Source organism: Carassius gibelio, chromosome B20, assembly GCF_023724105.1.
Source record: "Carassius gibelio isolate Cgi1373 ecotype wild population from Czech Republic chromosome B20, carGib1.2-hapl.c, whole genome shotgun sequence".
NCBI lineage: Eukaryota > Metazoa > Chordata > Actinopteri > Cypriniformes > Cyprinidae > Carassius > Carassius gibelio.
The window spans coordinates 19,561,906-19,586,539 of NC_068415.1; the positions used below are offsets into that span (position 1 = coordinate 19,561,906).

At 37.7% G+C, this 24,634-nt stretch overlaps 1 protein-coding gene across 11 annotated transcripts in view; it reads left to right on the forward strand.

The window, feature by feature from the left end:
* The first annotated feature begins 249 nt into the window (after window positions 1–249).
* Window positions 250–24,634, forward strand: part of LOC127984265 (disabled homolog 1-like) — a 165,251-nt gene continuing 140,866 nt past the window's right edge. For 4 of the 11 annotated variants that reach the window (XM_052586829.1, XM_052586826.1, XM_052586832.1 and 1 more), the window contains exon 1: window positions 8,682–8,885. The gene's annotated coding sequence lies outside the window, so the exon portion shown is untranslated. Of the gene's footprint in view, window positions 309–8,679; window positions 8,886–14,853; window positions 14,926–24,634 lie in introns of those variants that run through there. The other 7 variants (XM_052586831.1, XM_052586834.1, XM_052586827.1 and 4 more) reach the window with 6 other exon arrangements.

Consider the following 24,634-nt stretch of genomic DNA (forward strand, 5'->3'; position numbering starts at 1 on the left):
TTAAGGGGGACATTGTACAGTAAACCTAATCTTTATGAGGTGCTTTGGTATGGGCTATACAACTCCGGAATATATTTATATTTGTCTTAAATATATGCATGCATGTTTGTGTATTTATATATACATAATAAATCTAGATCATGCACACACACACATATATTATGTAAACAAAAACCTTTATTTTGGATGCGATTAATCTTTTGACAGCACTATTTATTTTCTTATGATATTTTTTCTCTCTGTTTCTTGCAGGTATTTACCCACCACTGTTAAGCTTTATTATGGAAACCAGATGTGGAGAAGCAGTGGTGAGTTTTAAAACCCTTTAAATACCCTTCTCAACTCAGTAACCAATCATTAACTTTACCCATGCTGGCTCTGTGAATCTAAAAGAACCTAAAAGATCATCTTTCTTTGAGCGTATGCTTACAATTTGATACTGTCTTCTGCTGTGTCATTTTGTTTGCACTTGCTCAGACTGTATTTGTTCTGTATTACACATGCCAAATAAAACTGAATCTAATTGAGATTTGGATGACACCCCTCACACCTTCATGTGTTTGAGATCTCAGATAAAATGTTGGCTCAGTGGTGTGTGGTTTGTATTAGGGGGTATTTCTGTTTGTGGTCTCTAGACTGAAGCACATAAGGTCAAGTAAGCTAAATGTTTGTTTCCTTACACAAAGAACATTTTGTCCCCTGAATTACATGTCACTGCACTTACAGTGTAATAGTAGCTATCATAAGTGCAAAAATGACAAGGGTAACTGCGCTCATAGAACAGAGTGGACTCATTTGAGACAATTTTGGTGGTACTGCAAATCATACCTCAGATATACAGTGGAGTCCACAAGACCGAGAATAACAAAAAAAAAAAAAAAAATGCTTCTGTTGTCCATTTGTTTCTAATCAGATAGTTTTTATTTAATTTTATTACAAATTAAATATTGAGCATAACAGTTGAAGTTGTAATGTTTATTATTATTATTATATATATAATACTGTATACTATATTATTTTTATTATTATTAATACTGTATACTATATTATTTTTATTATCTTGGTTTTTATAAATATTCACAAAAGTTTACTGTATATATATATATATACAGTAAACTTTTGTGAATATTTATAAAAAACAAGAGGATGAACATTTTCCACAGCCCATTTAACTAGATATAGTAAGAAGGCTAAAAAACAAAACAAACAACGTAAAACAAATAAATAAAAAAACACTACACACATTATTTTATCAGTCATCAAATGTAGAAAAAATTAAAACACTACATATCATTCACTGTGTAAATTTACTATATTTCTTCTTGTTAAAGTTACAAAAGTGATTTAGTCAATAGTAGTGAGAGATTTTCTCTCTTTTGATGTTTGATTAACATGAATGACTGACAGTAAGAATATTAGACTGCTGTCACTTTAAGAGCTGCTCGCATCTAGTATACTGTCACATGTTTTCGTTCTCTTTTGTTTACTTTCACTTATGACTTAAATTACTTTTTTTTTTAAAGGATATGGCCAATTTGACACATAAAATTTTGTAAACGTTCAAGGTCTATAAAGTGGCAGAAACAACTCCCTGTCTCTCAGACATAGACAGCATTTCAGTGTGTTAAACTGATGTTTTTAAACCACAATGCTAAAAAAATGCATGAAAACAATACGTTTTTTCACCACATAGCACAGCAACGTCACATGAGCTTGTAACCAAGCTGATAGTCCAAAATCTTTACTGTCTGACAAATTTCTATTATTTAATCGTGTCTTGACACTTTTTTTTTTTTTCAAATCAAAGATTGAGAAAAGGTCTACCAAATACTGGCAGCTGTATGAATTTTTAATAAAGCTATTTTAACTTTAAGCTGTTAGAAGGAGGGATTGCATGTTGTAGACCGGTGGATGTAGAAGCTGAAAACTTTGATTTGGGGAATTTCTCTGATGCTTGACTTTTCCTGCATGTTCTTTTTCCTCCAGTATGCAGTCCTCTTCTCACCCACACACTCCTGTGGCATGTGACATGCTTGTTAGTCTGTTGTCTCCAGTGGATGTCGTGGAACCATAACAACAAACCTGAGCGGTTTATGATAGAACTTGGAAATAACTACCAAATGTCAGAATTACTTGGATTTTTTACTTTCAAGTTTGCACTCTAGATATATATGGAACAATTGTTTCAATTAAGTTGCATAACTTGATTCAAAAAAAAAAAAAAAAAGTTGTTTATTCAGTGCAGACATTTTGTTTTCTGTGCTATCACTTGGCTTGATCTAAGACATTTTCTTTTAATAGAGACCCTTGCAAGTTAAGAGGTTTATGAAAACAATCTGTGCCTCAGTCTATTCATCATGCTGTCAAAAAAATGTAGATATAGGAATTTCAAACTAGCTGACAGTATTTATAAAAGAGGTGAACCTGTGATCTAAGGTGCACTTTGTAGCGAAGACAATAAAATATGTCTGACTGCTGTAGGAGATGTCTATATATTGTATTTTAGAGGAGATGAAGAGTCTCCAGGGTCTTCCTCCATATAGTAATGTGACTTAAAGAGAGAGAGAAAAAAATATATAAGCATAGGAAGTTAAAACCAGATTCTCCTCCTCCCCATATATACAGAACAACCTGTCTGCTGTCGTGTAATGCTGAGCTGCTTTACTGTGCTTTTTCTAGTTTCTGAAGTGATTAAACTTCAAGCCGGAAGGAATTAGAATTTATTGCCTGCATGTACTGATTCATTTCTGTAGATGTACATTTATGTATGTTCATGTGGGAGGCTTGTTTTTTGTGTGTTGTTTTGTGCACATTACTCGTGTACAGCAACCAGCATGACATGACTTTTTTTTTCAGATTCATTATAACTAAAATTACAGTTCATACACACAATGATTAACTACACCTCTTATATGATGTCTGTAATTCATTTTCCATTTTTTCATTCCGAGTCCTTAGCCATCTTCAAGAATCAGCTTAAAACACATCTCTTTCATCTTTATTTGACTCTTAACTTAACTCAACTTAACTTAACTTTATTAACACCCATTATTCTAATTCTATTCATAAAAAAAAAATCTAACTACCTTTCTAATCTTTAACACTTTAAGACCTTTAACATTAGCTTGCTCTATTCTTTTTTTCTATTCTATCTGTTTTCTTTTTATTTATTATATTATTTAAAAAGCCCTTGCTACGTGTACTGTGTTAAGCTAACTGAGACTTGTTACAGCACTAATATATAATTTCCCTTTTGTTGTTTTTGATTGCTTCCATTTTTCTCATTTGTAAGTCGCTTTGGATAAAAGCGTCTGCTAAAGGACTAAATGTAAATGTAAATAAATGTGTGGGTTTTTTCTTTCATTTCTGAAAAAAAAAATACACTACTGTTCAGTTTTTTTTTTTTTCATTTTATATGATATATTTCTTTTATATTCTTATTCCTTACTATAGTCACAATTAAATATTATTATTTTATAATTGTTTTAATATATATAAATTATAATGCATATTATTATAAATTGTTGTTTTGTTTTGTCATAAGGCAAGTTTGGTCTACATTGTAAATTGCACTTGATCTGGCTCCCCCAAATTATAATGATAGTTTCAAAATAAAATGTATAGTTTCTGATATATAGAACTTGTCTTGAATAGTTAAAAGTTTTTTGAGCTGCATTTCTAAGAACTTGGCACGCTGTAGACTGGACTTTAAAAAGAGTACTTTCCTTTTTTTATTTTTAAAGAGTCTACCACATAGACAATTTTATGCCATTGACCCATGTATCACTGACACTTTTCAGTGTGTGTGTGTGTGTGTCCAGCATTGTACTCCTGTGCTGGGAGTCGCTGATAGGTTTGTCCTCTCTTTCATCTCTCTTCAGTAAGCCAGAGAGCCCCTTAGCTGTCAACCGCCTCTCCATTATATCATCCCTATAGTTCCGCCACCCTGCACACATACATCCTGGACACAAGTGAAAAGTAGTCCAGACATCATAACTGATCAATGCACAACACATGTAACCTTCAGCATCCCGGCCATAGCTAAAAACAGACCAAGAGTGCCATAAAAAGTGAAGCGTAGGTGTGTGATAGTATGTGCCATCCTGCATCCCATCATTCAATTGATCCATCCATCATAGAGAAGCCTCTAAACTCCTCCTTGACCACTGTTCAAAGCTCTCCACACCTACACAGACTGATTTACTATGACAAATGAGCTTTCCAGTACAGGAAGGTTAGACCGTGCATGCATACACATGCTTTTAAACAAGCCACTAGCTGGTCAAGGGTAAAATAATCCCCTTTGCTGAGAAAAGAATGGGTCCTTCTGAAGAAATTCACCTCTAGATGGCGGATCGATACGTGCCCTTTGGTGCGTTTCGCTGTAATAAAGCGCAGAGGAGGGAGCGGGAAGGTTAAGAAACGTTTGGCTTCACTCGTCCATCTCATATCACGTCTAATGGGAATGCACTGCTAAAGATGTATGTGTCGGAATGTGCTCATTGACATGCCTTCCAACCAAAACTGGATTTTTTTCAAGAGTACGCTATTAGACTAAGAGCTCAAGTTGAGTCTTCTGGAGCAACGGCCATATTTGTCTTGAAATGTTTCATGTGAGGGTGCCAAATAAGATCATTAACCTTGAAAACAAATTCTGTTTGTTTATGCCTGCCAAGTTGTTTAGCTCAAGGAGAGTTGACTGGCTAGTATCGCATGAAGTGATGTGTATTGCCTGGCTGATCGAATTTTAGGATTGTGCTTATATTGATTCTTTTATTGCCTTTCTGAGCTTAAGCTGTTTTCTTGAAGCTGGTCTGGTTGGTGTATATCTGTCACAGCCTGTAGGACCTTCTCTGGTGCTTTTAATACGTTGGCCTGATTTTATTCCTTATCTCTTATACATTTAGGGAGGGATGGGGGGAAGAATATGGGAGGATGGGCTGCTATATAGAGGGGGAGGGGTGGGGTGGATTAAAATCTTGGTTGAAAACATCCGCATTAAAAAACACAGGCAATAAAATAAACATCCCACCAGTGAATGAGAAGACAAGTGGAGATAGCGGAGAGAGAAAATGCTGTAAAAGATGAACAGAAATGGGGGAAATGAGAAAAGTGAGTGAAGTGAAATGAACTGAAAACGGGACATGGACTCTGGCGGGAACACTGGTGATGAGATTCTGGAACAGAATGAGTTCAGAACAACACAAACCATAAAGAAAGAACAAGAGAAAAGGAGGAATAGTAATTATAGTGCATAGTATGTGACACATATTTATTCTTTAACACATATTGGATTAAGATTTTCTTTTTATTAGATTTTTATCGTATGGTGTACTTTTACTGGAGAAGACAAAGACACTCATTATGAATTTTTATGCAATTTTCTTCCAACGTTTTCCTCAAATCTTTAGACGTCCGAAGAACCATTTTCTTCTGATAGAAAACAGACAAGATGTCCTTCACCTGCAATATTTGACCCAAGATCACACCTCTCGGCTGCCGTGATCTGCTTTTGACATTTACTTCAAATCAAGGCAAATGTTAAAACAGATTTAATAAAAGATTATAAAACAGTGCAGTCCACAATAAAATATTTTAGCTTCCTGGGTGGATGGAGGAAAAAGATAGAAAGAGCAAGAAAGAGGGTGGAAAGATTTGGGAGGGAATGTATTTTAGTGATAACAATACATTTTTATTGCATTTTTATCTTAGCTTATAACCAATGGGTGGGATTACAGTAGAAAGTAGAAAAGCACATAAGTTCTCCCACTGGGTTTATTTCGGTTTAAACAAGTAAAATGCTTTATTGTATTTATATTAGTGCTGTGAATCGATTAAAAAAAATTAACTAATTAATCGCACAATTTTTTAAAATTAATCGCGATTAATCGCGATTAATCGCAATTAAAAGACTGAAACTTTTTGGATATGTAAATGTAAAATGTAAATAATTAATGTAAACTCAAGACAAAGAAACTATTTAAATTCAAAATATGATTGTTTATTGGAATTTTTGTTTAACTTGTAACACAGATTTTCTCATGTAAACAACATACCTGCAATAAACCATCAATATCCTCCAAATTAACTGTTGGCTTGAAAGCCACATTTATTACAGAAATAAAAACACAGGCATGTAAGTACCATTTGAATTTCAAAACAATCAATGCCAATAAATAACAAAAATGATTTCCATGTTGAATTCTAAGTGGACTGCAAAAAAATTCCAAAGTATAGTCATTGCCAGTGCTTTAAGTGGGCCAGTACGCACCGGTACTCAGTACTGCCACTTCCAAATATAGCTCTTGAGCATACCGCCAACTCTCGGTGCGCCCAGAACGTGCTTGTAGCGTACCGGTACGCTCATTTGGACATCTGTTTTAATAGAGGTTTTAATCTTTTACCTGCACTGCCGATTTTCAGAGCGCCCTTCACAATGCAAGCTTCCTAATTCATCCCACCCAGAGCAGAAACTACATTACCCATTCACCCTTAAATAATACAAGTGAATAGCGCATGTGTAGCTTTTCCCACTGTTAAGTGTCAACAACTCAACGTGGCCGGAGAAGGTGTGTGAAACGCGTTGTGAGTTACACTAAAGCAAAATCTTGAGTATTTATTGTCTGATAAACATTAAAAACTGTCTGCGGAGGTTGAGTCGTCCTGCAGCCCCCGCTGGCTGCTCATTGGCTGCAGCATCTTTTTTCTAAGTTCTAAAAAAATACTGTAGACTGCAAGGCACAAATTTAGATATTCATTTATCTAATTAATCTATAGCCTATGCACAAAGACAATATGATCGTTTTGTCCCCTTTTTGTTTTAAAGCTTGATGAAGAGAGAGAGCGCAAGTTGCTGCAGCTGAGGAGGACAGTGATGCACGCGCACAGGAGTGATTGACAGTTCGCGGCACTGTGTACAAAAAATACTCCGCTACACAATTATTTTGTTATTTTCGTTTAAGATTATTAACGTTAGCGTTACAGAAAGGTCTGATTTACGCACTGTTACAGTCATTGTTTTTTTTTTTTAAACAATGACATTTGAGTTCATGATTTTAATGTTGCTGTTTCTTGTGGCAGACTGAAGAGTAATCCGGCAGAGTTTTATACTGAAACTTTCCGTCTAAAAGTCCTTCCTTGGTCTTATCCATATTTCTTTGCACGTTGAACACACACAGGCCACAACTGGAAATAATAAAAAAAAAACTGCAACCGCGTTAATTGCGTTATTTTTTTTAACGCGTTAAATATTTCAAATTAATCGAATGCGTTAACGCGCTAATTTTGACAGCACTAATTTATATAATTATTTATTTTAATTTCTAGCATTGCAAATAATATATATAATGAACCCCATATCTAAGCTAACTGATACCATGAGGTGCAATGAGCTGCAGTGCTGGGTTAAGAAATGGTAAGGAGGTTGCACAGCAGTTAAAATTCTTCTGAAACAGTTCTGTAAACATTTAGTCTTGGAATGATCATGGTTTTGTAGTCATGTATGGAAATATAATAAGTGCTGAGCCGAATGCTGTCTGGTCCCGTTTACAGTGATTTAGAGTGAAAAGGGCGTAGTGCACTTGGCAGCCCCTAACTGAGAAGAGGATGGAATTAAAATCAATACTCTGCATGATGAGGTGACTCAGAAGGTTAAAACTAGCAACTGTCCGATGGCCACTGCGTAGCCGCTTTAGATTATTAGCTGTCATAAACAGAATATCTAGTCATGGGCATTGATTAGGGATGGGGCTCCTAGAAACCTTCTGAAAGTCAGACAATGTCCAGTCAATATTTGGGCAGGTTTTTCTTTTAACAGTTTAGAATACAAGCAGACTAAAGGTCCAAAGAAGAGTTTGGTGGATATGATGACAGTTTCATTTTGAAATCAAGTGAGAAAACAGCTAAATGAATTCCCAATGGGTAAACCCACAGCTAAAAAGTCAGCAGAACAGATGCAGGGTTGATTCTAAGAACTCATTTTTGAACAAAATCTTCTGAACACTGTTTAAAATAAACCGAAAATAAATGTAGTAAATTAATGTATATAAGTAACAGAAATAGATTTAGTTTTTTTCTAATTACAGTCCATGGTAGAAATCAAAACTAAAAAATATCTAATATTGTTTGTCATCAATGAAACAGCTCTTTATTGCACTAGCAGTTTGTTCAAATAATGTTTTCTCCACCTGTAGCCTTATATCAGACTTACTTTCATGCAGTTCATTGCTTTAATCACGCTTTGTTTAAAATAGCCTACATCTGTTTTGTCGCAATAGTCTTATCAACTTTATATCCAAACCTGCGTCGCCGGATCTAGTTCAGTTTGAGGGTTTTTCTTGCCCCTCATGCACCTGTATTAGCCTACACGTGCTTGCTGATGCGTAAATGAAGCTTTCGTGTAACTCTCAGCAAATCAGATGCTCTTCATTTCTGTGCCTTCATCCATCCATCCCCCCAACGCATCCCTTACTGTCTTTATATTCTTTTGCACATCTTAGCTTTTTGGCATTGAAAACTCTCGCTCACCCCTCCCACTCCTTGCGTTTTCCCATGAAACCGGGAAACCAGGACAGCTCGGCGCGCTACGGGTTAACGCGCACTCAAGCTCGTGATTGGCTGCGGGAGCGGCGCTTTTAGAGAGAGGTAACCAGGCAACTTCAGCTGGAGCATCGGAGAGAAAGAACAGGGTAAAGGGAAAAGAAGCGCAAAAATCCCATCAGTTTTGGTGTGCGATAGAAAGGATGTAGTCCAGGTCTGTGGCTGTCAGTCCCCGGCATGGGAAAGTGGATTACTGCTCTTCTACAGACGGCAGAGACTGGATACGGAGTGATTGCGCGTGGATTTTTATCATGAGAAGTATGGGATCTGAACGCACCAGTTTAAAGGTAAGAGGGTTTGTCTTAAGGATGTGGTTTGCGGTGACATATGGAAAGAAAAACGGCGTCGGTGCTGTTGCAATGAAACTTGTCCATGTGGAACGTGAGGACAGCTCCCTGTGCTTCGGTGATGGAGTTGTGTCGGTTGATTTAAATCACGCATCTAAAGCAATCGGAGAGACATTATTAAACACTTATCACACATTTAATTTGCGAGAAATTGAGCCGTAACAGCAGCCACCAGTTGACGGTGATCACGCGTCCACGCGCGTAAGGAGAGGAGCAGCGTTTGCTGCATTGACATCCGTGTTCTGCCCTGCGTGAGAGCGACTGATCTACTGAGATTTACTACAATCTTGCGTATTTAACAGCTTTTCCATTCACCGCCGAACAGAGGTCCAATATACACTCAATTAGTGATATGAGTACATTCATCAGAAACTGCCGTGGAAAGAGGTGTTCGGTATTCCCTCTAGTGTTAAAACGCACAAATACAGATTCAGTGCACGGTAGCGTGAGCTTTCCATATATTAGAACGTGAAAAACGTGAAGATTTTGTTTGTGTGATTCAAGCAGGCTGATCGGTCCGCAGGGGCTCCGCGGCAGCAGAAGCCCGCATTAATCTGCTCGTGTGTGTGTGTGTGTGTGTGTGTGTGTGTGCGCGCGCGCGCGTGCGTGCGTGCGTGAGTGAGTGAGTGTGTGACAGGGAACCACCGGGCGGCGAGAATTCCTTAACTCGCTCTCTTAGAATTTGACAACTGACCTGGGGCACCGGCGACCGCGTTTAACGCGTCTGCGTGGCATCTACTGAACGGTTGCACTGCAGGAGTGTGTTCCCACAGCGTTTGAAGCGGTAGAAACGAGAGTGCGTGAGGATGATGTGCTTTGACACAGAACATCCTCTTCAGTCCGTCTCTGGACCGCCGGTTGAGGGGTAGTTTAAAAACGAGAAACGGACACCTTGACGTTTGCCAAGCACAAAACTCTCCAAAAGACACCGACTCTCATCGTGTTTCCTTGCTGTGCGGTTCCGTGGCCCGCGCGCTCCGTCCGAAGGACAAAAGCGCCATTGACTGGAGTGTCCGGTAAAGAAGACTCTAAACCTAAAATAACCGACATTATGGTGACCAAGCAACGTCTCCGAGAGGAAAACTGCTTAGTAAACATACCAAGTCATGTGTTTATTTATCCGTAGAACCGTTTGTGTGAGGGTTAGCTTTAGGGTGAAGAGGGTAGAGAACAGCATTACCTTAATATAAAAACAACAGAAGTCAGTCCCTATTATGATAGAAAACAAGTGTTTACACGTTAGTGTCGTTGGTAGACAAATCTCAGTCACAAATGTGTTTTCCCCCCTTTTTTGTGTGTTTGACTTTGAACTGATCCAGGTGTCAGCTGTTCATTGACAGCCTCGTTTTTAGGTCAGTAATCTTTTGTATGGTTCAGCCATCAATTTGCAATTGTTTTCTTGAAGGATGCTATTTCGAATGATTTTTTTGTGTGTTTTTAGCCAGCCCTATCTATTATATATATATATATATATATATATATATGTATGTATATATGTGTGTGTGTGTGTGTGTGTGTGTGTCAAGCTTTTCAACATTTTAGGTAGATAGATAGATAGCGTAGATCAAATGAGAATACAAAGGAGGAACAAGGTGTTTTTTTTATTTATTTATTTATTTATTTTTTCCCATAATCGGGTCAGAGTCACTATGCTAATCTGTGCCAGATGGCACACTCTCCCATCCCCTCATATTATGTCACCGTTCTGCTTAAAAGTTATATTGCTGTGGTAAAGGTGGTCTATTCTGGTCTGTTCTGGACTTTTCTGTGTGTATCGGCAGTTAAGCCTTCCTCTTCTGCCTGAATGGGCCCAGCAGGCAACATGCATCTCCATGGAGACGGAACACAGAGTGTGGGAACCCTCAAAGCCAACATTGTTTTGCTCTCTCTGCTGTGTTCATTTATTCATTCTATGAGCTGGGCTTGTTTTGAGGTAATGTAGAGGTAGGGTTCATATCAAGACATCTCCTGGGCTACTGCATGTTCAAGCTAAAATAACACTAATGCCTGTTGGTTTGACCTGTATGAACTCAATGGCAAGCCAAGCTTGCTATTCTAGGTACTTTTCTGTTTGAAACCAGTTCCACGTACTGATTTGTAAAGGAAAGAATGACCAGAATTGATTGTAACTACATTTTAACTCTCAGTTACACTTTAGATTGTGTGGTGGTTGTTTTAGGAATGTATTGAGTTGATGGTCTAGCATGAAATGGAGAACCGAGGTCCTCAGAGCAGCATGTCACCTCTGGTATCTTCATCAAAGCAGAAGGTGCTGGGAATTTCTGAAGTAGAGTTGTTCCGTGGGGGATGTCCCTTCTTGGAAATCTGTCCAGCATAGAGAGGGAGGCATCAACTGCTGTTCCTCGTCCTTGGTATCGATCTGTCTGTTCTGTGTGACATTATCTGCTCCTGCTAATTAGAGCTCCTGATTGGCTTCACCCATCGGATGGCATCTGGCTGAGGACATGACAATGAGCCTGAGGGCACAGCTGTCGCAGTTTTGGTCCATCAGAAACTTTCCACTCGAAATGTAGCAGTAAAAGTGATCATTTAATTCAGAGAATTTGCTTGGTGCTTTGCATATCGGTGTTCTATTTTGTCATTCTGCGCTATGATAAGTGTCAGTAGGGCTCTGTTTAATGTAGGTACGCCTCTGTGTAGATCTCATGTGTGACAGAAATTGAAAAAAGCAAATTGAAAATACTCCCAACGGAAACATGTCAATATCGCAAAAACTCCCATTATGTATATCGCAAAAAAAGTCGATGTGCTCGCATGAGGTGATTTTTCAGGCAATTCAAAAAAGGAATATTTCACAAAACTGCAATTGAAAGAGTTTTTCCACATTTACAGGTCACCTGGTGTGCGTAAAAGTCACATGATCATTCTTTAAGTTTACTATAACGTTCAAGAAACACCTTATAGATAGCCACTCTCAGGTATAAGGGGTTTCTTTGCCAGTAATACTTAGATAACCCCTTTTTTTACATTGCACACGTGGTGCGTTACGGCTCTGACACGACACTCTAGTCAATGCTTGTGTTTATACCACATTAGAACATTTCATAAGTGTCCCACAAACGTTCTTCATTTTGCTTTGCTAAAGATACACTCATCTCCTAAAATAATGGCTAGTGTGGTGACTGCGATAGTCATAAACCTTCCAACTTCCATCTTATTGTTAGAGGAAAACTGATGTTTCAGTCGCGTAACATTAGTTAATGAAGACATTGTAATTTCCCAATTTTTTTTATTTATTTATTTATTTACTTTTTAATCTACATTTATAAGATATTGCAAGCATTGCGTAAATCTGTAATGGAAACCAGGCCACAGATGCTCTATTCTGAAACACACATTCTTAAAAATGAATTCTAAGATGAATTTCAAATCATTCCTCATTTTCTCAGAATGAGGCAAATTTTTGGAGAAAATAAAAGCAGAAATATGAAGCTTATCATTTTATAAAAGCAGCTTGCATGAATTCTGTTACAACTTGTGTATTGCTTCAGATGTATTGTCGTTCTCTGCATTTTAGGAAATATGTTGTTGATTGTTTTAATGTTAACAGACTGGCCCCATTCACTTCCCTGAGGTGCCTCAATGTAGCCCATTTGTAGAAATGCTGACTCCATAGACAGCTCACTAGGTTTTAGTCCAAGAACCTGTGAACAAAGGTTGTACAAGGTGGAAGCAGCGGTTCTCTTTGTGCCACATTCTGCAATGCCACGCTGGAATCTGCCCCATAATCTCCTTAAAATGGTCACAATCTGTCTGCACGGCTATTTGGGTCCAAACACGACTCTGAAACATCAGTCCACACACAACAAGCTCAGCATACTTTCACAGGTAGTTTCATATTTTCTTTGTCTTTTGCTGATGTATAATTCAAGCACATTTTGATTCTCTGGTCTTCTGTTCTTATTGAACCTGCCTTCATATTGAACATAACTAACAATTAGCAAAAGCAGCCAGTTGCACAATTGACCACAGGGGACTTCGGTTTCAGGGTCTGAAGTCTTGGCCATATATCTGCTTTCCATTTACCACATTGTTTCTAGTTCCTCCTCTGACTAATCCAATCAAAATCTTCTCTTTGAGCTATGAATAAAGAACCATGCCTATTTATTTATTTTATTCAAACTGAAACTACCAAATTAACTCACCCTCAATGGACGTACAGTCCCATCTCTCACTGCGGTGTAGAGGTATGCAACGCTCCACTGACTCCAGCCTACCCTTAGAAACAAAAGAGTGAAAAAAGGCAGACAAAAAGTCAATGGTTGATAATTTAGTCCCACGAGAGCCTCGTTCCAGAGCGAGTTTGATATGCTGCATTGCGAACAAAGACTGGGAGAAACTCAGAAATGCAGGCCATGCAACAGTCTCAGTACATTAACACTTCAATTAAATCTATTCTTTCTACATTCTCATTTACTTGCGCTCACACTTCGACGACTACTCTCCTGGGACTGATTCTTTATTTGAGGCGCTGCTTGCCGCTCATTTACAGTGTTTTATGCTCTGCATCTTTAGAGCCCGGTGGTTTTGTACCTCTTCTCTCCTCTGACATTTAGAGAAAGTCAAAGAAGCAGAAAAAAAGAAAGTAAATGAATGACATTTTCAGCCTTGTTTTCCTTATCTGTTGTCTTTTGTATGCATAGACCATTCACAAGTTTGGGATCAGGAACATTTTAAAAATGTTTTTCAAAGAAATCTCCTATGCTCACCATGTCTGCATTTATTTGATAAAAAAATTCAGTAAAAGAAACAATAAAATTGTGAAATACTTTCAGTTTAAAATAACTGGTTTCTATTTTAATATCTATTTTAAAATATTTTACTATTATAGTATATTTATTCTTGTGATGACAAAGTGGAATTTTCTGCATCATTACTCCAGTCTTCATCTTTCAGAAATCATTCTAATAAAATGCTGATTTGTTGCTCAAGAAACTTTTATCATGGTCAGTGTTTTTTTTTTTTTTTTTTTTTCAGAATCCTTTTTATGTTAAAACAAAGAAACAGACATTTATTTGAAATAGGAAATTGCACAATACAAATTCTGATTCAATCATTCTAGCAAAATAAAAAATATTATTTCTTAAAAAATCTTACTGACCCCAAATGTTTGTACAAAATAACATGCTACAGATGCTAACATGCTAAGATTTTGTTCTGTCGACACAGACGAACAATTGTTGAGCAAATGGCTGTTGTACACATGGCATCAGGGAGACCTTATTTTATCCTAGTGCTACTTCTGTTTCCAGTGCAAAGAAAACCACCCACTTCTGTTTCTTAAAGGGATAGTTCAACCATAAATGTTGGTTCTGTCATAAGTTATCCAACCTACATGTTGCTCCAAACCTGTAAGACTGTGGATCTTTTGTGAAATGCAAAAGAAAATGTTGAAAGGTGAATCCACTTGCTTTTTACGAAAAACTAAATACACATTCAGTTGAAGCATTCTTCTAAATATCTTCTCTGTGTTCTGCCGAATTTGGAACCAAATTAATATGTGTAAATAATGAAGAATTTAAATTTTCTGGTAAACTATCCCTTTAAGAGTTAGCTGGAAAATCAAAAGGAACCAAATGGCTCCCCGAGGTCCCTAGACCTAAGGACCGAATAGCTTTTTTTCTGACAACAAATTGTATTAGATTAATTCTGCTCTCACTCTCTTTTCATCCAGTTTAATCAGTTGTCTCTCATCCACTAGAGAGAGAGGGAGAAAAAAGATTCGGCATGACCCGCACAGTGGGGCCCCGGACTGCTTGTGTATTAGAGTGGGCTTCAGCTCTTTAGTATGCGCAGGCCTCCCTGTGCAGCATTATCAAGCTGAAATGAAAAGCCTGTATTTCTCTGTGGTGGACAGAGCGGTGAGCTGCACAGAGCTGGAGCGTGGAGCTGTAAGGCACTCTTGAAGAGAGAGGGAGCAGTTGAATGTAAGGACGGAGACACAGGCAGAATCAAAGACGTGAGGTTTGCTCTACTAATGTCAATGTAGATTTGTCAGGAATATGATGGTGTGCATATGCTGCCAGCTGCTGGTTTTCTCTGTCAGATGTTAGCCCGAGGGCAAGACAAGCCAGGTCTATAGTCACACACTAGGGAATAACGACACTCTTGCTGCCTAATGAGACGCACAAAATGGCTAACGTGGTTTTGTCTCAGTGAACAAATGAATTGCTGGAATCCGTCATTTAATTTAATCCATGTCATACTTTATCTTGTTCAAGACCAGAATTCATGAAGATGTCAATAAATAGCGTGTTAGGGCCAGGCATGTATAAAATCCACACACAGAAACCTCTGAATATGTTGTTTTGTAGTTTCAGAATTCTCATCGTTCACACTCTCAAACTCTGTGCGTGTTCTTTTATCAAGCCAACTCTTCCTTACCTTTTTATAATCTGAAGAACTTTCTTTCACCACAAATAAAACCTTTGTGAAAAAGAATGGTTCTTCAGATGTTAATGGGTTCTTTGTGGAACCATTTAGACGAAAAAGTTCTTCTATGACATCGTGAAGTACCTTTATTTTTAAGTGAACCCATGAAATGGGTTGAAGAATTTTGTGTGCTGATGCATTTCCTGTCAAAAGGATTTGATGGGGTCAATGTGGTCTGCTGAACTAATTCACTTATCTGAGCACTGTTGTTGGTTTTCTTTTTAAATTAGTATTTTTTTACTGTTTTGATTTAGGTTAACGGCATTACTCTTTAGTTCTCTTCCATTGTTTAAACTTCAGTGCAGCTGCAGAAGAAATCATTTGTGAGAATGTAGTGAGTTTTGAATGTGATGCAGTAAAAACACTGTGTAATAAATGATGGCAAATAATGTCATTCTACCTGTGAGACAGAAAACAAACATACAACATGACTAGTGTAGTCTGATTCATGAATAAATGTCTCTTATGAACAAGTTCCTTTTAGTGAATCAAAAACATGCTGTGCGACCAAAATAGCCCAGTTCCAGAGACAAATGACTCCATCAGATCTTTTACTGAATAGTAAAAAAAAGAGAGAGTTCAGTCTGCAATGTTGTATTTAAAGCATTGGCAGAGAGAGAGAGAGAGAGAGAGAGAGAGAGAGAGAGAGAGAGAATGGATAATAAATACCGAAATTCTGTGTAATGAATCAGAATGGATATCAAATAGATTTGATTTGATTCTGTTTTGAAATCAGTCACACTTAAGTGTGAATGCCTAAAACAGGCTATTGCTTTTGTTGATTTTAAAGCCCAACAAAACAATTTTGCCATTCCTAAATGACGACAGGTGATATTAGATGGATTCTATAGAAAATTTAATTGGACTACTATTGACATGCATCTGCAAACAAGACAAGTATTTTTTTTTTCTATTTTGTCAATATTTTTTATAATAGTGCACTATAAATGGCCTCAAATGTGCATCCCAATCGTTTTCATGACTATATTTCTTAACACATTTAAGTACCCGCTGTAATACTTTCAGATTAAAAGCATTTGGTATGTGTTAAGTAATTGATTATAATTATTTTACATTTTAGTACAATGTACTAAATTGCAACTTCATCATTACAAATGTATCCAAAAGCGATTAGATTCAGTGTGCACTCCAGATTCTTTTAAAAGAATGCTAACTGTTTCACGAGGGGTTGTACAGCATGATTTTAAGGGGTGTGTGGTGTTCGTTTCTTTGATCAATAAGGCCACATCTGTGGTGTGAGAGTTTGTCCAAGGTGTGTCAGCTGGATCACAGCTCTTTTGGACCAGAGAAATCACACCAGCGCCAGATCCAGATGTGCTGACCATAAACATCCAACACCTACCATTGCAACCTGCCACCTCCTTTCTCCTCTCTCTCTCTCTCTCTCTGTCAGTTTTCTCACTCTATTCTCTATCCAGGAATGTGTGTAGATGTGTTTATTCATGAGAATCAACATAGCAAATGCATCTGGACAGACAGAAGACCAGCCTTGAGCTCTGGAGACGGGGTGTTTCCATAATGATTACATGTCAAAGAGCTACGGTGCAACATCTCAGGCGGTCTCCTGGCGTTATTGCCCTGGCTGGGAGAGATTTCGCTCTCAAGTTGCCAGCAAAGCTTTCTGCCCTTGTACTGCAGGAAACTGATTCTGTTTTTTGAATAGTTGCCTGGGAAATCTACTCTCCGGCTTTGCTCGATACGAACATACATCTCTCTAGAGCGATTGCTTTTCTCTTCTCCTCTGCTGCATGTTCTGCTAGAAATAACTGCACTTCACCATCTCTCTCTTTCTCTCTCTCTCTCTTGCTTGCATGGGGAATTCCATCTACGAATCTGTTTTTTTTCCCTTCTCTTATCTCCATGTGCAGGGAAGGATTCAGAGTTGCGTGTACATATCTGTGCCGAAAAAGAGATGAAAGAAGTATTTTTCCCATTTTTGTGTTTGATATAAAAGCAAGGGCTCTTTTGCTTGTGATAACACTCAGCTTCTCCGTCTCCGGAGCGCAGTAAGGGTCTAATGCGCAGACACTCTATTGCACCCGTGCGTGTCATCGCGGAGCGCTTGTGTGCATGTGTGCGCATGTGTTTGAGCAGGGCCATATTAAACTACCATTCTGGCATCGTAGCGTGTCATGCTGAAAACACTGGATAAATGGCTGAAACATGCACCAGAGAAAGATGGAAAGATATGTGGAGAATGAGAGAGGGAGGGATTCGATGGATGTATGGAGAGATTGTAAAATGGCATAAGGTGGTGAATGTCATCAGTAATGGTTAGGCAACTGTGCATGGATGTACAAAGAAGTACATAATTTATACGACAATTGGTATTTAATGGGGTCCCAGAGGAAAATTTGCTTTTTCATATTGTTCTTTCCTTAAGTTCTCGGATTTGTTCATTTAAGTAGAGAATTCATTAAAAAATAAAATTCTGTCTTCATTTTGTGACCCTCATGTTGTTAGTTTTTTTTCCTTCTATGGAGAATTTTCTGATGATTCAAAGGACTGTATTAACTTTAGTGGTCGACCAATATCTTGGAAAGCAGGGGGGCCAATATGAAGCCGATTAGGGATGTTGCGGTGACGGATTTTTTCCACCGGTTAATCGACGTGTAAAAATTTTAGTCGAGGATTTTGGGTGGCCGAAAATGCGGTCGTGCAGACGTGCACACGTCTCAATTTACTTTCACATTAATTAGCGGCAATTCAGTAGCATTTGTTTGAATTAATCATGGGTTAATTTATTTTATTCTTAATAAAAATACACAAAACAATAAGACACTCGCTTGTATTACACACATCTTTATTACAAAATGAATAATAACTTAACACACCATGCAAACACTAAACAAAACCACTTATGAAACAACTTTAAAGTGCATTTATTAACAAAACGAACCACTGCACACATCATGCAAGTATCAAACAAGAAATTATATAAGAAAATTCAATAAGGTAGCCTACCCGAATAATCACTGGACACTTAAGTGCAAAAAAAAAACTAATATAAAAATTAAACTGACGTTAAGATGTTTAAAAAAGAGGCCGCTTCATTTTTGTGGTGTGCTTGAAGATGTGTGTTTAAATTTGAAGTGTTACCTCTGGATGCTGCCACTTTCATCAGGCAAAGTTTACAGGTTGCCTCGTTAACGTTTTCAGGTTCCCTGTTGGCATTTGGTTTGAATCCAAAATATTTCCAAATAGGTGCTTTTGCATTTCGCTTTGAAACCACCAGATCTTCCGCCATCCTTCGCCAGTTAGCTCGCCTCACTCTCCTCAAATGATAAATGAAATCGGACACCTGCTTCTTTACTGCGGCGCTCGTTCCGATTTCGCTAAATTACGAAGACACGTAGTCACTAACTGAATTAAGTGCTTTATTGCTATAGGCTAAAACTTCAACACGATGGGGACGGTGCCGGTAGTCAAGTGTTATGACCGGTAGGTGGGTTAAACACCGTGTATCACCGGTAACACCGACTATCGCAATAAGCCTAAAGCCGATATAATTATTATTATTATTTTAATATTTAAGAAATTTTAAATAATTTGACAATGGATTAACAAATGAATATGTGAAATTAACATACTTTAGATCAGCTTTTCTCAGTTCCAGTCCTCGCGACTCCCTGCTCTGCACCTTTTGCATGTCTCTCTTTGTTAACACACCTGATTCAGATAATCAGCTCGTTAGAAGTGAGCTCTGTGTGCATTAATTGTGTTCCGATTGACATGGTCTTTACACAGTGTTCATTGCTCCCTACTACACTTCGGAACATCCATTCATGGATTTGCGCAACATCTGCACACATGGACAAGTGTGACGTCATATATGTCGGTAAATAAATACAATTTAAATTCATGTCTCGCACACTTCAGTGCACTTTGAGTGGAACATATATGTTAGCTTCAATCTGTAATCATGGCAAAATAGCCTGTGATGTTCACTTCGCAGGGCACTTACGTTCGAATAGAACAAACGTCTGGAGCGATAAGAGAAACATACAAAATGTGCAGAGCAATAAGTCACGAGGACTGGAATGGAGATGATAGTAGTTTTCACAAATAAATATTTAATAAAAATCTAATTAAAAAGTAAGTAAACGCTGTAACCTACAGGGCACTCAGTATTATGGGAAGTTTGTGTCCATTGGGAATCATGTTTTTCAAATAAAGCCAGGGTAGCACTCATTTTACATACAGCACACAGAGAAAATGACATGAATATGACAGTGGGCAAATGCATAAAACTCAGGATAATCACAATGGTCCCCTGAAGTGCCTTGAACAAGCAGTGTTATTCTATGTGGTGACAATTTAAACTGAAACTGGAAGAGAGGGAGGGCCATATAAAGCTGCCACGCCCCCTTTTAAAAATAGCCAATAGCGTTTTGATTATGCCTGTTTGGACCAGAGCCGTTGAGCTCCTTAAAGCCACATTTGACAGCCACAGTCTAATAGATTACCCCTTAGATTCAATACGAAACTCTTAGTAAAACCAAATAGTGGTCATAATCATGCTGAGGCTGTGTAGTCGTAAAAGTTTTTAATAAATGTTGACTCGTGCAAATTATTTTCTTTCTGTTACTAATAATATAAGAGCAATCGTTATAATACTTTCTTTTATACATTAATTCCTTTGTTTAACCGTTCTATCTGATTATTAGAGATATTTCTATCATATTAGACAGAACTGTTAACGATGACGAATGTGAGCTGTGTGTGCTCAGGCGCTGCCGCTGTCAGCGCTGTCAAATTAAAAGTCCCGCTTCGAACACATCAGCCAAGCAGAAAAATGTATCGGTCGATAAAGATATTTGAAGAAAATGCCAAATATTGGCAGATATATCGGCCTTGGCGATATATGTCGGTCAACCACTAATAAACTTTGAGATATAGGCATAACTCCTAAATTAAAATTTATTTTATTATAATTTTATAATACACAAAATATGTTTTATATATTGTGTATTATACAATATGATTGTGGAAGAATTTGATGAGAAAAGGATAGTTCACTCAAAAATGAATTTTTTTTAATTTACTCACACTCTTTTGTTTCAAACCTATATGAATGTCTTTCTTTTGTGAAAGATGTTTTGAACACTGTTGATAATCAGACAATTTTGGTTACCATTGACTTTCATTGTATTGACAAAAAACCTTGAGATATTCCTCAAAATATCATCTTTTATGCTCAACCAAAGAAAGTCATTCTTTTCTTGAGTCCGTACTGAAATCTCAGTCGTTTGTTTGCAGATCTGTTGCTGTAGCTTGTCAGTATCATTTGTGATTTCTCTTCCTCAGGTCTAAAGATCACACACTTCCCATTAACCTCTTTTTTTTCGGTCATTACTTGTTTAGTTATCTCCCTTGCAACCTGAATAGTCATTTATTTAAAATTTTTTCATGTTCTCTTCAGATCTGTTGTTCTCTGGCTCTCCGTTCTTGATTCCCCAGATAATGTGTCCCATTGTGGAATTTCACACTTTACTGATCTTTCTCTAGTACCATTAGATTCTTTTTATTCTAGACTCAGGTAGCATGTCCAGCAGACCCCTCTGTGTGTTTCTCAGCTCCACAGACTTCCCAAGATTGAAAAACAAAGCATAGACTCCCTATCCACATTACGCGTGTGTGAAACCATTAAGATAGCAAGTCTTCAATTAGCTCGACGTGTTAATGACATTAGACTGTGGCAGATAAGAGCCGGGTGAGATGGCCCTCTCGGAATTGATGGGGTCCGATTAGTAGGTGGTGGCTTAATAATCCAGTGTCTTTAAATGAGATGCCCTCACACGGAGAAGACTAAGATTCAACTTGCGCGCACACACACACACACACAGATGCTCGTACAGAGCCACTTGACAGTGAGCTACTTGGATGAGCCCCAGCAGATTTAGCTAAGCCCCTCCCCAGTTTAATGACAGCCACTGAATCGCCACGCTGCTGATAGCAAAGTGGCACAAAGTGGGTTTAATGGAAAAGGGCAATTCCAAAGACCATCAGGATTAAATTGGAGTGAAATGATTTGGGGGAATAGAGAGAGAGAGAGGAATAAAATTCCCTCCCCTTATTGCATGATGAACAGAAATGGCTGCCCTGGGTGGCGTGATCATTTAGAGACTGTGTGTGTGTGTGTGTGTGTGTGTGTGTGTGTGTGAGGCTAGATGAGAAATGGAGTGGAATGTCTAGTGGGGGAGGAGGAGACATAGAATCATGTAAGGTTAACCGTGGCGATAACCCACATTTTAAATGTGTTGACGTCTGTCTGCTCCAGTGTGTTTGAGTGGATAAGAAGCGCATTAGAACGCAGCTGTAATTATTGCGCGTGTGGGCAGAGTGATTTGCCCTGGCATGGATGCCCGGTGTGGGTTATTCGGTGGACAGCTGTGTCCTCTGTGGAGGGAATGTACAGCAGGGGGTCTTTACCCTTCACACAGACTCTGCCCTTCCTGTCTTTTTCCAGCCTGTTTCAACACCTCAGCAAACCATCACTGCATTTAGGGATATTCATGTGACGTCGATGCTGCGTTATTTAAAAGTGGTCGAGTCTAAAGGCCCAGCAATTATTTTATAAATCTCAGTGTATCAGTCCGTTGGGGAAAAGTTTATAATAATGTTCCCAAACAGTGAAACTAAAAGAAGGGTGGCCTGACTGACTCTTCCAGTGGTTGCATTGTTTGTGTTTATGTGCACCACAATGATTATTTTTTCTATAGACTGATTATGAATGCCATAGCAGTTTAAGTAGGCTTTGTGAAGTCAGATTCTTTTGTGTAGTGCTGAACTGTTTTTACTAATTTTATAATACAGATTGTTTCAAAACAGGTGTTCTGTAAAAACTGGAAAATAACTGATAATGTCACAAAACTCTTCAGTTGTAAAACATTCCATTTAAAGTAACTACGGAAGACAGTAGTGTCTTCATTCAGCTCATGTCAGTTCATTGTTGATTCAGATCAGTTCAGTGTCAGTGTCAGAAATAAACTAAAGTCAGTAGTGAGTAGCTTATATTTTATACTCAATTTTGATAGTCACATTCGTTTTGAGATGAACTCATAGAGTGTTTTTTTCCCCCTAAATAAATCTTTGTTTTAAAAGAATCAAGAAAATAATTTAGTGACTCACTTGTGAACACATTCATTTGTTTTGTTTCTGAAGTTTTTTTGAACCCGTGAAGTAAATTATTCAATCAGTCACATATAAAGTTACTTGTTTCATTCCTTAATGAATCAACGACTCACTTATAAAAACCTTTACCCGTTTAGCATCTGAATGAGCATCTAAACTGTTCAAATGAATTGGTTGAGTGAATGATTTAATGACTTATTCGGTCAAATGTTTTGTTCCTAAATCAATTTTTATTTATAAAAATGAAAAAGAAAAACAGTTGAGTGAATCCTTTAATGATTTTTTCACAAAGACAGTCACTTGCTTTGTTCCTGAATGAATCAGTGTATTGAACGAATCAGTTTAGTCAATGATTTAGTGCTTCACTCATTGTTTTGTTCCTGGGTGAATCAGTGTTTTTAATAAATCAGCAAAAAAAATAAAATGAGTCAAAAATTCAATGATTCACTCAAAGGCAGTGACACTTAAAGACTAGTGTCATTACCGAATGAATCAATGATTCATTTATAAAGACAGTCACTTGCTTTATTCATAAATTAACCTATTTTTTAGAACGAATTAGTCATTAATATATTAAAAATCACCTGTTTCTGCAGCTCCATTTTTTTCCATAAGGTGTTTGGATGGAACATCTTTGCATTGTGAACATTATACTATTTCCACATAATGCATAATTTTTTACACAATGGATCAGTTTTTTTATATCATAGACCAAGAAATATCGTGATCTGTCCTCTTTCGTTATTTCCAAAGCCACAATCACAGCACAAGTTTCAGATGTATAAAGTGTTTCTGTTTCACAGAGTGCATCTGCGTGCTACTTAGACAATCCAGAGAGAGAGAGAAAGAGAGAGAGAGAAATGAAGTGAAAAATGCATCGACTGCCACATTAGATTCAGCTGAATTACTAGTCAAGCCCACAATGATTGAGGCATTGAATTATTTGACCCTATTGCCCCAGATACTCATATAAGCTTTATAATTCGCCCGTGATGGAAACAGTTCAGGGTCCATTGCTCCAATATTGCAGCGAGTTTAAGTGCATTACTTGTTAAGTCACCACTCTGCTGTTTAAACCACTGCCATTTGCATTGCTCTGTGAAGCTGTTTTTGTTTTTGTTTTTTATGTTTACTGCATATGTTCATACAAAGATACACTGGCAACATTTTCGTATTGTGAGAGTCAGTAATAGAGAGTAAGCCATTCCTGATTTTACAATTAATACAAACAGAATTTGTACAATGAATTTGAAATAAAATTGTTTTCAATGTTATTTTATTGAATTTACTTTTCATTTTACCTTATCTTTTAATTGTAATATGGTATTTATTTAATGCAACATTCAGGAAATAAATTAGTTTTAAATCTCATGCTGTGCTGCTACTCGGGAAAATGTATTTTGTTTAAATGATTTCCGTATTTGTACTTAAAAAAAAATAAAAAAAAAATATATATATTTCTTGTGGTGCACAGAGAGGGAAAGAGCGAGCAGAACCGCTGGCACGTAGGCCACCAGGAGCAATAATAGAAGCCACAAAGTGATTTGAGCCTGAAGCAGGTGGCTGGTCTGGGGGTCACCGCTGAGTTTCAGAGAAATCAATAGACTCTCCAGGCTGAGTGCGGATGGGGAGGGAGAGGGAGGAGGTGATTGTATGTGATCGGGTTTGAGGCCTGCAGGTAGGAATGCTCTTTAAATGAATCTGATTTGCCTGACACTGTGGAGATGGTGATATATGCCACACATGAGAGAGAAAGAGGTCTGCCCTGCCATTATACAACCCCCTTTTCTCTTGCTTTCTCACTGGCTCTAAGGGAAATGCCATTTAATGTGGCGATATATTAAAATAACAGTGTGTGGAATACTAATAGTATTGTCCCTGCTGCAGCCGCAGGAGGAATATCAGCACTGTATGTATGTCGTTTTTGAAGTGTGTGCTGATCTGTTAAAGAAGCACCTGTATTAGATGCCCATCTTGCAGCCTAAGAGTGTTATTTCTGCATTTCCACACCTGTATTTTTTGCTGGGGCTGTACGACTATAGGTTGTCCATTTGGCATTATTAAAGAAAAAGCAGCATTCT